This window comes from Stegodyphus dumicola, chromosome X2 (genome assembly GCF_044657685.1).
Source record: "Stegodyphus dumicola isolate Sdum_Otavi_A_Nest chromosome X2, ASM4465768v1".
Lineage (NCBI taxonomy): Eukaryota > Metazoa > Arthropoda > Arachnida > Araneae > Eresidae > Stegodyphus > Stegodyphus dumicola.
In genome coordinates this window covers 190,699,586-190,712,973 of record NC_140781.1, presented here as the reverse complement: position 1 = coordinate 190,712,973, position 13,388 = coordinate 190,699,586, and the positions used below count along the sequence as shown (strand labels likewise).

General features: G+C 32.6%; 1 protein-coding gene across 4 annotated transcripts in view; it reads right to left on the bottom strand.

Moving 5' to 3' along the window:
- LOC118183513 (transient-receptor-potential-like protein) overlaps window positions 1-13,388 on the bottom strand; it is a 503,203-nt gene that overhangs the window by 226,113 nt on the left and 263,702 nt on the right. The window contains exon 1 of one of the 4 annotated variants that reach the window (XM_035353090.2): window positions 7,191-7,380. The exons of the other annotated variants lie outside the window; for them this stretch is intronic. The gene's annotated coding sequence lies outside the window, so the exon portion shown is untranslated. Of the gene's footprint in view, window positions 1-7,190; window positions 7,381-13,388 lie in introns of those variants that run through there. 4 annotated transcript variants of the gene reach the window in all.

The window sequence follows — 13,388 nt, the reverse complement described above, 5'->3', positions numbered from 1 at the left end:
AACACAGTATTCAAGATTACCTTAGAGAAATATATAGTTAGTTTATTAATTATATACGTTGTAAAAGCTTATTTAGTTTTAAACTAACAAGTTTTAGTCAGTTAATGATTATTTTCTTTTTCCTCATTTCCATTTACTCCTAGAATGTTATTTCAGTTTCTCGCGTTATGCAGAGTAGGTTATGAAGATACTGTTTAAGTTTCGGCGACGTTGTTTTTTTATATTTAAGCTTAATAATAGTTAAGCTGTAGAGACATTAGGAATTTTTTGGAAGCAAGAGAAATGAAAAATTAGAAACCGCCTACGCCGGGAATCGAACCACGGACCTTTGGAATATCGGCCCAGTGTGCAGAGCCACTACACCACGAAGGCACGCTAGGAAGGCGGGAGAAATACCTTATACACTCTCTCTTTGACTGGGGTATTTTAGGGGACCCAATCGCCAAATCATGGGTGAGGAAAATCATCATCCAACACCCTTTTAGTTAGGGCTCCACTGTAGAGACATTAGGTTGTTTCAAGTTGAAAACTTGAAACTTGAATCATACGTGAACGACATAAAAACAGGCATTGAAGAAGAAAGGCAAACTGTTAAATCATACTCTTTCAGCATTAGTCTTAAGGCTTCGTTTCTGAAGAAATGATTTTCAAAAACTGCTATTTTATAGCTCGTGAGATTGCGCATTTGGTTTGAGCAAATAGTATAAATACATTCAGTGTATATATTTTACAATAAGAATTTCATAGAGACTTAGATTTGAAAACCTGTTGCTCCTGTTAAGATGGTGGAAGCCTGAATTAACCCCAAAAATCCGTCAAATGTAAAGCTAAAGAAAGTTATCTCATAAGTTTAATTTCTAGATTCCAAAAGATTCAAATCATAAATTGAATTTAATACTACATTACTTAAATTTATTCTAAGATAAAATTACAAACTAAAGCTTATATGTAGAAAATTATAGAATTTACTTTGAAACAATTAACATCTTAACACCAGAAATTTTCCAATTTTCGAGAGAAAAACTCCTGCTTAGATGCCTTCGCCTTAACTTACCATAACCAATCAGATTTACCGATATTGCGCATTCTTATGGCGAGGACTTAGAATGTAACAGTTTCAGATGTATCTAAATTACAGCATAAAAAGCAGGAAGTTGCGTCTAATTAAGCAACAGCACGAACATGCTTTATCTTGTTTGTTCATCTTCCTTCACTTTATTTTATTAAAAAACTAATTTGCATATTCCAGGAGATAATGTGATTATATTCTTTATGCTTGAAAGTAATAAATATAGAAGAGAGTAAAGGTGTAACTGTTTGAAATATGAATAAAATCTTAAAAAACTGGAATTTGCATTTAAGACTTAAATTAACAATGCTTATGTGCTGGCTTCTGTAGGTTTGAGATTGCAATTCAAAAGCAAAACATAGTATTGTTGATCTTTAGTAAGTATAAGAATTTAGCAAACTAAAATCATTTGATGCATAAATAATTATTATTAGTAATGCAAAGAAGCATTGCTTTTCTTATTATGATTTATTTTAAAGTTATTTCTTTAATTAAAATTTAAGGGAGTTTGAGGTAAGAAACTGGCGGGCGGGATAGGCATTCATGGTTTTTGATTTATTATTACTGATAAGTTTTTATTTTCGAGATTTGACATATTATGGCATTGAAGCTTGGATTCTTTTAAGTTTCTGGAAACTTACTTCAAAGCCTCCTGTTAAAAACCCTATTCTCAGTAATTTTGCATTCATACCTGCAAGAAATACTTTTCACATTCCAGTTTGTTGTAACTTCAAGCACAATTGTTTTATAGCATAACTGCTCTTGTTAAGCACAATTGCTCTTGTCTTTTAATGATTATTGCTTAAACTTTAGATGAGTGATGATTTAGAAACATTAAAATTTAATTAAGATTAGAATTTTTGTTTTCATACGATACAGTAATTCCTACGATACAGTTTGCATGGCAGCAGTTGACAGAAAGAAGAAATTCTGCAATGACTGAAACCAAACTGGGAGTCACATAGGAATGAAGCGATATCAAGGATCATATATGATCAACCGAGAGTACAAAGAGAAGGCTCCTTAAATAGGAGGCCCACCAGCGGCCGAGCGGTAAAGACGCTGAACACTGGTAGTTCGGTCCGAGGTTCGAATCCCGCGAACGGGCTGGCTGCATGGGCGTTTTCGTGGTTTTCCCCATGTGTAACGTGTATACGAGCCAGTTTCCCTTAGAAAGTCCGCCACGAAGGCATCCCTCCCCTTAGGCAGATAGCCCTAGTGTGCTTTGCCATAATTAAATACACCTTAAATAGGAAAGTTGTCGTAGTCATTGAAATACTCTCGTATTCTTCTCTTTTCCCCGACAATTCTAGAGAGTCGAGGAAAAAAGAAGAGAATACGATGACCAAAATATAAAGAAAAGGATAAAATAAAACAAAATTCTACCGAGAATTTTCGTCTAAAGTTTTCACAGTACAGTTTCTTAAACTTATACTATCGAACTCTTTGAAAAACTAATCTAAAGGACAATTGCTTTAACTTGAGGTCTGTATACTTTTAAGGTAGATGAAACTCGATCAGATAATTTTACAATATATACAATGTTCACTATACAATGTTCACACTCAACTCTCGAAATGTCAAGCGATTATCCCATCGTGAAAATTCAGTCTCAACAACAACAAAGAAAAAATTTACAGTACATCATAAAAATTAAAATTGCAAAGTGTAAAATGCAAATAAAATCTAGTTTAAAACTCGTCTACAAATTGGGAAAATACAACGGTTAATTTAACCGAAAAATTTATATTTAGATAAATGTTATAAGGTAACCTATTTGCCACATGATTAATGTCCAAATATATATATATATATATATATATATATATAATGTTGTATGAACTTAAATCCATTTAGTGCGAATACAAGTTATTTATATATATAACAGAATCAAAATCTTTTTTATATAAAAACTAAATTATCCCAATACTATTTCCGCCCAATATGCAGCTGAAAAATTAAATTTAATCTACTTAAATTATTATTATCTATTTTAATCTCTTAGTATTATCTTATTTTTCTCTATTTAATTATTATTAGCTTATTATTATTATTACTCTATTTGATTATTATTATACCTCTTATTATTACCTATTTATTTTATCGTGTTATCTATTTAAATCTCTTATTATTATCTATCTATTTGAATTATAATTATCTATTTAAATCTCTTATTTCTTTATAAATGATAAATATCACATATAAAGAAATAAGAGATTTGAAACCAAATCCACAAAGGCATGAAAGGAATGAAATTCAAAACCAGCAAAAACCAAACAACAACAAGAAAAAAAAATAAATATGTAAAAACTCAACTGATAGTTACGAAACCAGAAGAACTACAGATATAAAAAATATAAAAATTACAAAAAATAGTAATTTATGTAGGGAGAGGAATGCAATCCAAATCTGATTCAACTTATGAAAAGGAGGTAGATCAAATTCAAGCGAACCCCTTTCCCTTAGAACACCACTGAGTTTCTGTTAATCTAAAATCAGCTGATGAACCATTCTAAATTATTTAATTACAATAGTTCACCCAAAAATTCTGGATTCCTTCTCGACGTGGAATTCGTTAAAGAAACGTACAAAAACACATCCATACGTAAAAATTTCAATGTCAAATAAAGTAAAAGAAATTATTAGACACATTTTACGGAATTTAAGATTGAAATAAAAATGTAGTAGTACAAAATTATATATATATTATAGTGAAGAGCTCTTTTAACGATGCACTGTAACCTTTTTATAAGTATTTAGGTTTAAAACAATTCATTTTAATTTTGCTGAAGTTTAATAATGAATTTAATTTACAGGATAATTTTTTAATTATGTTTATTCAAATTTGTTTAAAGCTATCAGTACTTCATGATAGCCATAAAATGTACGCAAGCATATAAAACTATTAAAACATTCATAAATTGATATGGGACACGCATATCAACTTAAATTTGAATAATTTGAAAAATTCATATTCTGTTTAGCACTGATTTCAAACGGAAAGACTCGGCGTTTTTGAGAGGAATAATCTGGATTCTTCACAGGCAAATTATACTACTCGCAAATTTCAAATTATATTACTAGATGAATAACAGTCCAGTTTACATATGGCCGAATAACATTTAAGTGCCTCATTATTAAGTATACAAAGAGGAAGCTTGAATTAAATGTTTGGTTTAATTGACAGACCTTTATGAAATTATGTTTTAAATGCAATAGCTGTTTGGAGCAAATTTATTGCCCCATTCCGAAAAGTGACGAAGTTATTTTATATGAGCGAATAACTTTTCCTTTCTGTGATTCTGGAATTCAAATACTCTCTTCTTAAAAGCTGTAACTTCAAAGATGGACCGTTTAAATACTTTCACAATTTACGTTTATTTGAAGCAGAACTTACTTAATTAGGGGTAAAACTTAATTAACTTATTTAGTTTAACTAACTTGCTTAGCGGTAACAACGCTGAACTCTGGTAGTTCGACGCGGGTTTGGATTTTGGCGAACGGGCAGGCTGCATGGAAGCTTTTGGTAGTTATTCCCATATGTAACATGGATACGAGCCAGTTTTATTTAGAAAATTCGCCACGAAGGCATCCTCATCTTACGCAGAGAGCTTTGCCACAATCAAATATACCGTACTATACCATTTCTTTACTTTGAATCTTTACTATTTGGGTCTTTTTTGTTCCTTCTAATCAGCCAAAACTAAGAAACTAGTTTTTTTTTGTTAACGTATTCTCTCGCTAGTTTATTAACGGATTCATTGATCTAAATACAGCAGAAATGGAAATTTTGCTGTCATTTTGAATCAACTTCAGCTATTTACCTATAGATTATTATTTTATGTAAATAAAGAAATGTCTTATATAGATTATGAAAACCATATTTTCTTTGGCCTATTTAATTGCTTATAAGACATCTTCATTGAAATAAAACTGCAAAATTTTTCAGATTCTACTTTGACCATGACTTGAACACAGTACTTAAGAGATTATATTTTATTATTAATTAAAACGTTAATTCAGTCTGTAACTTTGATATTCTCTTCCGTCCTTTTTCGTTTTAACCGCACTAGATTGTATTTTTTTTACATTCCATATATTTGATTTTGTAACTAACTGTAAATAATCTGGCTTTAACCACAATACAAGCTCTGCAGCTACAATATGAAATGAAAGAACGATAAATACTCGGATGATATACGGGAAATTAGTATATACAGGATAAATTCAAATCTTGACATGAATTTAAAGAATTATTATAATTTAGTTAAAGCTGGCGATACAGTTGTGTACCCTCGCAAGTTTCTTACGATTAGCAATTTAAATAACTTCTGTATAATAGTTCCTGCTATATACTCACTGGCAATGTCTCGTGAATAATTATTTTGCAACACATAAAAGAAGCTAAAAAGTACTTCCAGATAATTTTAAAATTTAAAGGTTTCGAATATACATTATATGACAATATAAACTATACAAACCCTCGCTTCAGAAGACAGAACAATTTATTTCTGCGACATAAACAATGATAAATAAAATCTTGGTTAAATTTTCCCAGTTTCAAGTTTTCCTGCTTCAGATAATGTTCCCTGAAGTAAAGGATGAAATGCAATTCATAAGAATGCCTATAACAGTTCAGATATTATTTATAGCCTCAGAGTTTTTAAAGAATAAGAAATCCATTACCTGATTCAAGGTTAAGTACTGAGAATCCTTTTACTGATCACTCAATATTTTAAAAAAGTGTCTCTCGTCTCTTAAACATCACTTTATTTCCAGATGAAAAATGAAATAGTGTCAAATTCGAGAATTATAGAAGAAAGAGCGTAGTTCAGAAAATATAAGAAGAATATAAAATAAAATTCTTCAGAAAAAAACAGCGATGCCGCCAGTCTTTTAAATTGTAATACTTTTCATTCACTAAAATGGGCTGAATATGAATTATACTCACGTCACAGTGATTAAAGATTTCCTTCAAACTACCATTACTAACTTGCAGAAACAGGCCCGAAAGCTACAGTTGCATGAAATAATCAGATTCATTTAGAATAAAAATTGATAGTTAGCTTAACTTCGAATTATTTCAGTTATGTATTTATTCACACTAATAAATGAAATGAGCTGCGTGCTTCAAATTTTTGTATTAAGATAAAAAATGCATATTGTATCATTGTCTAATTGATTGAAATATATAGTAAAATGCAGCTAAAGTTAACTAACATAATACCTACCAGATAGTAACCATTCCATTATTTTACTTTCCCAAAAAATTAAAAATATATTTCAACAAGAAGAGTAATTGACAAAGAAGAGAAATTTTCCAAAGTAACACATACAATTAGGCAAAGCAATAAACTTGTGTTTGGCGCAGGATTTAACTAAAACACCGTATAGATTTCGAGGGCAAATACTCACAGGTCTCTCTTCTGCAGAAACAAAATAATTCCGCAGAATTTCTTTGACGAGAACAAGACTGTTGGTTTGCCTAATTGTAAGAGTAATAGGTTTGTTACAGAAGTTATAATAAAGCATATTCAAATTGCAACCAAACCTTCATCTGCGGTTAACACTGCATGTAAAAAGTTGTGTTTTCTATTATACTGCACTATTGTTCATGCTTATTTGACATTAACTTTCCGATACAGATTTATTCAAATCGCTGTTTTCATATTCAGCAAGTAATTAGAACAATAATAAAAAAAATGAACTGTAAGACTCATTTTAAAGAAATTTGCAAAATACATATTATTTGAAATCTCTACTTATTTCATTTCGTTGCTATTTCAAGATAATTACTTTATGTGAATAATTATGCGACTGTGTTCAAAATAAGTATTTTGCTTTAAAACTGTGTTCTGTTTTTAACGGATTTCGTTGTTCTGTTCTGTTAGATTACATACTACATTGATAAAATATAAAAATCACAATTAAAGCAAGACGAAACTATATTCAAAGTTTATTCACCAATTAATTAAACATTCAACTTACTAATATTGTTGAATATAAATTTAACCTCATTTAAATGACCTAAGTATTTTAGTTTTCTGAATAATAATTAAAAAGCCAAGAATGATATGAGTTAATTAACAAATATTTGAGAGAGATAATAAGCCACACTCACTTTACGACGTTTCTTTTCCAAACAATTTATCGCGGTGACACTGAATATATTGTTTCCACTAGGACTGTCCAAACAATACACAATCCTTGCATGTTAAGGGAACATAGTGAATTAAAGTCGCAACAAATGGGTTGCAGCAATTACTACTCAAGCTCTAAATTCAAGCTTTGCAAAAGAAGAAACTCCAAGAAGGTCTTTATCACGCCTATATACTTTGATATCTGTTTGCGGTTAGAAACTACGCGTTCATGGAAGACTTGTAAGTGCTTTTAACATTCATGTCTCTGTTTGGCTTCTATAGCACCGTCTGAGTTTCGAATTAAAACAGCAACATTTTTTTCTATAAATTCTTCTGAACCTTTCGGCTTCATATTTAAAGCTAGTAACTCGCTTTATCTTATTAGCGAAGGGCTCTTGAAACATTTTTTAACACTTGAATGGTTTAAAATAAGCTTACAACACGAGATTAATATAAAACATTTGTGGACATTTTGTAAAATAAGAGAAAGAGCGTAGGGTTCATACAGAAACCGATAATAGCTTACTAAAATTTATTTTACCAAAAGAATCACTTCACAGTTATGGAACTTTCCACAAAAATAATCGTACAGTTCTTCACAGTAATAACAAGTACAATCAGTAGTTGCACTTCAAACTACTAAAAAAGTTAAACACAATACAATGCAAAGCGCATCTAAAAGGGGGATATCTCACGGATGTTCTTATTTTTCCATCAAAGCATATCCTATTTAGATTTTCACGTTACATCAGACACGCACAGCAAAAAATACAATTTCATATACAATACACTAAGACTACTTATATGCTCAGATTCGTAACAGTATGTATAAAATTCGTAGCAGTATATTACAAATTCTTTCCAATAAGAATTTATTCTAAATAAAAGCTTAAGGACGTAAAATTTTAATTTAATTACGTCTATGAAAAGAATTAAGAAAAGGTAAGATAACTTATAGATATGATAAAGGTGCACCACTATTAATGTTTCAGCGTACGCAGCTAAACCTTTCCTTCATTTCTGCCATAGGGAAAATTACTATATTATTTCTATGATAAACTGATTAAGAATATTTTTAGCAATATATGTGACTACATGGTGAAACAGTCTCAAAATTTAAATTTTAATAAAAGTGTTCAAAAGTCAAAATTTATAGGTTAAAGTGATAGATAAAAAAAATGAAATACACAAAAGTTTTAGAAGCAGAAGAAAACATTATTTATCTAACACTTATATGTAAAAATATGAAACTACTATTATACCACGGAAATTTTATGGTAAGTTTGTAGGATACTTTAAAGTTTCTACTCAGACTGACAAGCGACTAATTGCTCCGTCTGTGAAAGTATAACAGTGTCCTAATAAAGTTTTAAATAACCTTTTCATTAAAGTTTAAGCTTAATAAAATGCACAACTTGTGCGTACAAATGAAATTACCGCCACTTTCGGGCAGTATATAATAGAAACTGGAATTCACAAATTTAAATGGATTAATAGTTTACAATATAAATGGCCTAACTAAGAGCTGGTTAAAAATTCAAACTGCGAGATTTAACTTCTAGCAAAATGGCTAGTACTCAATTACAAAGCTGGGCAAGAGAAAGTACAACTGTGACCATCAGTGCCAAAAGACATTTGTCTGAAAGTTCCAAAGCCTGAGAGCTAACAAAAAGGAGTAATTATAGTACAGATAACCAATCATAATAAAATGGGTTAATTAGCTTAAACTCTATAAGTTTATGGTCTAGGGTAAATATTATAGAGCTACAGTATCAAAGTCATTACGAGTTTCTCTCATTCTGTTTCACAAACATTTCTCATTTATGAAGATAACCACAGTAAACAATAAACACATGTACAGGTGAAAGTGGGCAGGACACCAGAATTTCACCACTAGTCGTACACGTACAGTACCGCCGCACTACTTCAGTAGTTTCGCCCCAGTTCTGAAAGAACGTCTACCACGTCTCTTTCCCTACCATAATCCTCTCGAAAGAAGTTTCGTCTTGCCCTGTATTTTGAGTGTTTCTTTATCGCACATGCACTATACGCTTACAAACATTCATGCATTTTCCGGGAGTCAAGCCTGGGCCCATCGGTACGGCAGCCAGCGTCACTAAGAACTATACCGGCTGGGCGGCTAAACAGTAAGCACAGCAATTCTGTCTCTGAAAATAAAGTAGGCACTTAAAAATACAAAAAACTACTTACCTAGACTCATAAGTAGATGTTTTGTACAGTGCATCCGAAACGTTTTACGCTTACGTTCCTATGAAATATTGACGAAAACATAATTCTTGCTGCCTTAACCTTCAACCTACAATCTTCGAAAGTTTATACAACACATGGCATGATCATATAACGGGCCTTGATTTCATCCTATAATTCATCACTTGGAATACTTTCTAAGGTATTTTTTTCTCTCCTTACAGCACGGTTTCGTGGTATAACGGTAGAACACTCGGCGCATTCTAGGTTCGATTTGCGGCGAGGGCATTGCTTCAAGAAAACCTAATAAATAATCGACAAGTAACGCCCGAACTAAAAACAGTGATGGACGATAATTCACCCCCACCAGGATTTGGCGAGTGGTTCCCCTAATCCCCATTCTCCCTTTAAAGGGGGAAGTATATAAGGTATTTTCTCCCTCGTTTCACCAGGCCTTCGTGGTGTAATGGTAACACACTCAGCGCGTATTCGACAAGTCCAGTTTAGAGTTCCGGCGAGGGCATTGCACATTTTTCACATCTCCTGCTTCAAAAAAAACTTATGATTCTGCAACTGTTTAAATCTCTGGTTAGGTTTTCTGAATTTCTTCAGTATTACTAAAATAACTGAATGAAGACTTCGCTTCAGAGAGCACAAAATAGTGTGCAAGTGAAACGTTTAGTGAATAAGGGGGTTTGTCCAGAATTGTAACACTTTTCTTTGCTGGAAACTGCTTGACAATAATTCGATCGGATGACAGCGCACTGTCGTGCAGCAGTATGCGATTGAGTTTTCTCAAGCCTAACATGCTGAATTCTCCTCAGAAATCTATTTATTACATCTTTATAAAATATTCAGTTTTCTTTCTATCTCTCAAGAATACAACGTGTTGTAAATTATCTTATTCGAACCATAAAAGGAATTATCCTGTTCAAAATCAAGGAACCGATGAAGTCTTTACACGAGATTCATGAAACCGAAGTTTCTATAGTCATGGTGAATCCTTACATGCCAAGAACGGAACTGTCATTTTGTCTCAGTATCATAAACCGAGTCCTAAGTTTTAACTGCAGTCACAACGATTTTCTTTTGAGAAAAAATAAGCATAAACCTACAACGTCATAGCAGACTCATTTTCTATTCTTCGTTCAGTTTTCAAAAGCTGCGTCAACGCAGATCTCAGGCTCAGCTGCGCGCATGCTCTCTAGATAAAAGGATCCAATTAAAAAATGTAAAAAATTCTTCCTCTAAACAGATGCTATTTTAGAAAAAAATTATTTGAGATGTCATAGCGTTGCAAATGACAGGTTTGCTCAAATGTTTTTGATAAATTACTCCTAAAACTTTGTAAACGCACTGTGTATTAAACACCCAGAGAGTGTGTGCTATCTGACTGTCGACTGAGGGCTCATGATATTTACTTAAATAATAAATATTTCAGGAAACTATTATGTTTTCCTCCAGTGAAACACAAATATATATCGACAAAGGAGTATAAATATATCGAAAAAAGGGTTGAGTTAGATAATTTTCACTTGCCACGCAGCTTTAAAAATAGTAAATGTGGCTGAGTGAATTTTTTCTAACAACGAATATCTGGTTATGTTACTTCGGAGATCAGATTGCATAGAGTTTCAAAACAGAAGATGCCTAGAACTTTGAGAAATTTCCTGATAGTACGAGGTTATAAATACCCAAAGGACTGGTAATAGGAAATGCAAAATTTAAATAAATTTCGAAGCACAGCTATAGCTTGTAGATTCTGGCAAAAATTATAAACAAATAATGGGGGGATTTCAAGAATTTACATTTTATTGCATAAGCTATTTTCACTTAAATTCCGTTTCTGAGAATAGCACTGCCAATGAGCATTTCAAAGAATTCTAGAAAAAGAAAGAAGAAGGAAGAAAGAGGAAGTCTTTCTTGAATGCATGTTCCGTAATTTGTTTAAAAAAGGAATAAATTAGGTTAAACAAAGTAATAAGGAGAAACCACTCATAAATAATACTGCGTGTGACAGCAGTCGTCTATTATACACTGTCCTCCAAAATTTAAGGAGCAGCATGTTTTTCAAAGCTCACCATTACAAAAATGTAAGTGACGTTTAAATTCACAGTTCATATGTATGACAGTGAAGAAGTTTAAGAAAATATATGTAAAAACAATAGCTAACACTTTTATTTTATGGATATGAATATAGAAGTTGGAGTACAAATGCAAAATTTGGAATTTTTGTTCACGAGTATTGATCTTCAGATGTTATTACAGTTTCGAGGACAATATCCAGGAGAGTCTATAAATGTCCAGGAGAAGTCGTTTTCCCGATTCGTTAAGGTGGCGCACGATCGGCATGGCAGATCATTTAGCGGCAACAAGAATAAGAATCTCAGCTACTACAGTGAGCAGACGCATGCACAATACAGGTCTGTATGCAAGACGACCAGTTGTTTGTGTCCCCTTGACCCTAGAACACAGAGGTGTCCGTTAGTGTTGAGCAAGAGAACACGTGTCCTGGACCAGTTAACAGTAGGCATTTGTTCTCATCATAGACGAGTCCAGGTTCACACTGGAGAGTGATCTAGATCGTCATCTGATCTAGCACCAGGTACAACAGATCCCAAATTGTGGAAAGACAGTTCAGAGGTGGTGGAATAATAGTTTGGGCTTGGATTTCTTTTGGTGGTCACACGGTGTTCCATGGTGGAACTTTGATCGGTGTGAGATATCGAGGCGAGATCCTTGATCAATATGTCCTCCATATGCCGCTGCTATTGGCCCTGGATTTCTTCTGCCGGACTACAATGCGCGACCGCACCGAGCTCGGGTTGCTGAAGAATATATTGAGGGTCACGGTATATGGAGCGGATGGAATAAGCAGCACAATACCCTGATCTGAATCCGATAGAGCATCTTTGAGACTACCTTGGGAGACAGTTTGTTGCTTTAATTTCTCCACCAAGGTCGTTAGATGAGCATGAACAAGGATTATTCCGGGTCTGGTCGTTGCTTCCCATTTCACTGACCGTCAAATTTATTGACAGCAAGGAAAGTCTCTACCGCCAATGTACTGCAGCTAGGGGTGGACACATTCCTTATTAGAATCCAGTTTTGCAATGTTACCACCTCATTTTTCCTCAAAAAACTGTGAGATACTGTTTCTCCAAGATTGGATTTCTCTGCCAAAAGTGCAATATTTATTGTAATTCAAGTTTGTGCTTAACTTTAGAAACATTCTATGTCGCATTCATTAAAGAAAAGTTTAATGAACATGTCCTGTAAATTTCTTGTTTCTATGTTGCTTCATTCTCAAATTAGACACAAAAAATGGCCGTTCTTTAGCTTTTGGAGGGCAGTGTACGTAAGTCTTGTTACTTTGAAGATCACTGCAAAAGTGAGTGGAATGTTGCCCAGTATAAGCAAATCAACATGGTGATGTTGACTTTTTGATGCATGATAAAGTTTAATTTATATAATTTTCTTAAGATCAAGAGAGTGAGATTTCTCTGGTAGAGCAACATCGTATGCTACTAAATTGTTTTTCTGTGTATGCAACAGCAACTAAGGCATTAGATTCAATGAGGCAAAACATTTTGCTAACTCCTAAATTGCTAGGACGAGTTCTTGCATACATTGCATTATTTATATTATTATATGCAGTATTATAAATGTAATATAAAACGCAAAATATATGCTTACATCTTTCAATAAGAAAACTGTAGTTTTTTTTGTATCTATAGAACATTTTATCTCGGTCTGAAAAATAAATTTGCAGTTTAAGTCTTAACATTGGCTAATGAGGTTTAACTTATCTCTTACTCTTTCCTTTTGAGTAATCTCTACTGAGAAATATACAAGTGGAATTTTAAAGCAGAATATCTTATGAAGTATATTTTATAAAACATTCTCTGTTTAATACTTTTTTAGAGCAGCACGGATAGTCCAAGAATAAGATTTTTGAATTTCTTAATATC